The sequence below is a fragment of the Orycteropus afer genome, unplaced genomic scaffold, assembly GCF_000298275.1.
Source record: "Orycteropus afer afer isolate SDZICR_OR568_19922 unplaced genomic scaffold, OryAfe1.0 scaffold00145, whole genome shotgun sequence".
In the NCBI taxonomy this organism is placed as follows: Eukaryota; Metazoa; Chordata; class Mammalia; order Tubulidentata; family Orycteropodidae; genus Orycteropus; species Orycteropus afer.
The window spans coordinates 5,273,437-5,277,812 of NW_006921732.1; the positions used below are offsets into that span (position 1 = coordinate 5,273,437).

Below are 4,376 nucleotides of genomic sequence, written 5' to 3' on the forward strand. Positions count from 1 at the left end.
ATTAGGCCATGTGTGTGTGTGTGTGTGTTTGTATCTATTATTTTACAATGACAATATTATTTACACTTCCCACTTTGTGCTTCAGCCTCTGCTGTATTAAATTTGCAGTTGCTACATCATGCCATATTTTCTCACTGTCAGGCCTTTACTCTAGAATTTCCCTCTCTTTTGGTTAACTCTTCTTCCTTAGGGACTTAATTTAAATATCATTTCCTCTGGGAAGCCTATTTTGTCCTCTCTTCAAGGCTGGATACTTGTCTCTCCCAAACCATTCTATACTTATGTGACTATAATGTAATTGCCTGTTTTCTACTGGACTGGATGTTCCTTGAGGGCAAAGTTATCATCATCATCATATCAGAGTCCATGAATATGATAGATGCTCAATATTTTTGTTGTTGTTGCTGAGAATATATAAAGGCTCAATATATATATATTTTTTTATTGTGACTTGGGTGAAAGTTTGCAAAGCAGATTTCGTTTGTGTTCAACAGTCATATACATCAATATAGTTTTGTTTGAATGAATAGAGGAATGGATTTCTTTGATGCTCAGCTATGAAACTCTAACTAGTTTCTATTTATTATCTCATTCTGTATTTCTAGTTTATGAAGCCTGGAGAAAAGAATTCAAGAGACTATCCTGAATTGGTCAAAGAAGCAGGTAATATAGAACATTTAGAGCTTCGAACATTCATAATCTATTGTGTGGTCTGTCTTGAGTTCATGAGTAGAGCAGCTTTGACAACCACAAAGTGGAGCCCCGTTAAAGGAGAAGAATCCAGTAACTCACTGGGAAGAGAGGGTAGGGAAAGAGTATGGGCATTCTTAGCAGATTATAGCCAGAGTGGACAATGGCCTGTAATTTTATGTGTTATCCAGATATTTATTGGAACAGTAAAGGGATCTGTGGTAGACAAAGGTAGGGTTGCTAAAGAGATAACTTAATCATATTGTGTATTAGGAGTTATAACAAAATTAGTGTCTTCCTTTCCTGGAAAGGAGATAATTACATTTACATTGTATTAAATATCTATATGTAATTTCTTTTCACTTCACTGAGTCAACATAGAGGATTCTTTTCTATCATGAGCCTTCTGCAGAGATACATGCTTGGGCCAGACTATTGCTGGCCTATCTGTGAATATGATTCCCCCAGAGAGACCTCATCTTCCATTGTTCATTTTCTCTCTGTCTTAAGAGAACAAGTTAGTAGAGCGTCTTTTCATGGTGGAAATAGATTTTTAGACCCCAGGCCAAGAAGTCTAAGTTTTGGTGTCAGTTTTTTAGGAGAGTGCTGGAAAAAACCATTGTTCTGGTTACCTAGTACCACTCTGACAGGAATATACCACAAATGGGATTGCCTTAACCAACAGGAATTTATTCTCTCACAATTTGGAGGCTTTAAGTCCAAGTTCAAAGTGCCAGGCTCTAGGGGTTGGGTGAAAGCCCCTTAACCTTGGGGTCCAGCTCTGCCTCCTGCTTCCGGCCCACTGGAGCTAGAGGCATTTCTTTCTTTCTTTTTTTTTTTTTATTGTGATTTAGGTGAAGGTTTACAGAGCAAATTTACTTTCCATACAGCAGTTCACATATACTTTGTCTCATGACATTGACCACAGTTTACCACAATGCAACAGCTCCCCTCCCACTTCCTCCCCATAGTTATCTCTTGCCTGTGTCCATCCCTCCATGGACTCCTGCCCCCTGAGCTGTCTCCCTGTACATAAGTAGCCCTTCTTTCTCCCATGATTGTTCTCTCCAAGGAGTGTATCTACTTGAGGTAAATGTTCAATTCATATGCCTGTCTTTTTTTGGCTGGAAACCACAGCTGTGGGTTCAATTCCAGATCTGAAGGGCAGCTTGGGGCCATAGCCTCAGGGGTTCGACCAGGCTCTATTGGCCAGCAAACCTGGTCCCCCCCCGCTTTTTTTTTTCTCCAAATGATTTTGAGTTTTGTTCCACATTGTTCTCCCTCTCTATCCAGGATCTCCTACATAGATCCCCTTTCAAGTGGATGACAGTGGTAGCCGGGCACCATCTAGTTCTTCTGGTCTCATAGTCATATAGGCTGCAGATTGGATGGTGTACCAGTCTGCTAGGACTAATTGTTTCCATGAATTTTGGTTTTCTTCATTCTTCTCTGCTCTGGATGAGGAGAGACCCATGATTGCATCTAGATGGCAGCTTGCTAGCTTTTAAGATCCCAGTCGCTACTCACCAAAGTAGGAGGTGGAACAATGTTTTGTATAGTATGTTATGCCAATTGAGCTTGATGTCCCCTGCGACTATGGTCCCGAGCCCGCAGGTTCAACTACTCAGTCCCTCTGGGTAGCTAGCTGTGACCAAGCTGTGACCACAACCTTGCCCCTTGTCAGCTCTATTATACACCTGGGAATTCTGATCATTCACATAAACTTATAGGACCATTGTCTGCCAACTCCACATATGTTCTTGGATACACTTCCCATTTCATAGACATACCTAATCGTTCAGCCTGTCCACCCATCTATCCACCCATATACCCATGTTAGCCTTCACAGACAACACAGTACTGTATGTGCAAAAGGGTTCATATTTGTTGTCTGTACCTCCCACGTACCTCTCTATGTCTTTCTCATCTAGAGGCATTTCTTGACTCAGACAGCTGCTGGCTGCTGAGGCTGAGAAGCCCCAAGGTTGACAAGTAAAAAGGCACAGTCCTGATGTTACCAAACCACACACGGCAGGCCATTAACTTAAGTCCAGTGTAAGTCCCAAGGTCAGCAGAGCATAGCAGGCTGTTGAGCGATGACATGGCTACGTGCAGGGTCCAAGTGTGCCATAGGCTAGAGACCATTCCCAAAGGCTTCTCCTTATATACAAGAAGCAGACCATATACCCAAGGGCAGCTACCCAGATGCTCATGGTAGATCCTACCATGGAGCTGATTGCCAGTCTCCTCATGGGGATTAACTGCCACCAGCTGCCCAGCTACTCAACCAGGCACATGGAAACCTTGGGAGCTCCTTGATCCCATGGAAAGTTGTTAGGAATGGCCCCCCTCCTGGGAATCATCCTGGTCTTTACCAGCTCATTGCCAGGCAGCCCAAAAAGAGTTACTGTGGGTATTTCCCAGATTTTCCTGCTTTTCTCCAGTTCACATAGATTTTGTTTCAACTCTAAGTTGAACTAGTAAGTCTACTCAATGTTCAGACATTGCTGTGCAGGGAATCAAGGAGCTCTGGTGGTACAGTGCCTAAAGCATTTGACTGCTAACTAGAAGTTTGGTGGTTCAAACCCACCAGCCATTTCACGGAAGGAAGATGAGGCAATGTACTTCCATAAAGATTCACCACCTTGGAGACCCAGTGGGTGTTGCTATGAGTTGGAATCAACTTGCTGACAGTGGATTTGGTAGTTTGGGGTGCAGGGAATTGAAAGTGCCATGGTGAAAGGTTTGTGGTTTGAACTCACCCTGCAGCTCCATGGGAGAAAGACCTGGTGATTTTGCTTCTGAAAATTCACAGCCTTGAAAACCCTTTGGAGTGCAGTTCTACTCTGCACACATGGGGTCGCCATGAATTGGCATTGACTGCACAGTGACTAACACCAACAACATAGTTAGCTATACGGTAAAGACAAAAAATAGTAAGTATCAAAGTATGGAAAAGTGTGGCAGTAGTGGAGAAGAAATGATTAACCCTGAAAGGAGAGAGCTGATATGATTTGATGAAGAATTTGTCATTTGAATTGGCCATAGACTATATAAAACCCCAAAAACCAAACCCACTGCGCTTAAGTCAACTCTGACTCATAGCAGCCCTTTAGGACAGAGTAGAACTGCCCCATAGGGTTTCCAAAGCTATAATTATTACAGAAGCAGACTGTCTTATTGGTTTCCCACAAAGCAGCTGATAAGTTTGAACCACTGACCTCTTGGTTAGCAGTCAAATGGTGGCATAGAGTCCACTATGCCACCAGAGCTCTTTGTAGACTATATGTTGTTGTTGTTGTTATGTGCCGTCGAGTCGGACCCGACTCATAGTGACCCCTCCTTCGGTTACCAAGGCAGTATCACTACAGAAGTAGATTGCCCCATCTTCCTTCCGAGGAGTTGCTGGTGGGTTTGAACCATCAGCCCTCTGGTTAGCAGTCTAGTGCCTTAGGCACTATGCTACCAGAGCTCCCTGTAGACTATATAGAGGTAGATATATTCTGGGAAAATGTGAAACTTAATTTTTACCATTTAAAACAAATACTTAAAGCACTTTTTAATAAAATTCTTTTGTTCTTACAGGCCAGAATGCTTTAGCTGATGCACAGATTCCTTATTCAGCAGTGGAACAGGCATGTGTTGGATATGTTTATGGTATGTGACAAACCATATATTCCAAAAAT

At 42.6% G+C, this 4,376-nt stretch overlaps 1 protein-coding gene across 1 annotated transcript in view; it reads left to right on the top strand.

Moving 5' to 3' along the window:
- The first annotated feature begins 611 nt into the window (after positions 1-611).
- SCP2 (sterol carrier protein 2) overlaps positions 612-4,376 on the top strand; it is a 243,070-nt gene continuing 239,305 nt past the window's right edge. The window contains exons 1-2 of the mRNA XM_007945912.2: positions 612-663; positions 4,276-4,347. The gene's annotated coding sequence lies outside the window, so the exon portion shown is untranslated. The remainder of the gene's footprint in view (positions 664-4,275; positions 4,348-4,376) is intronic.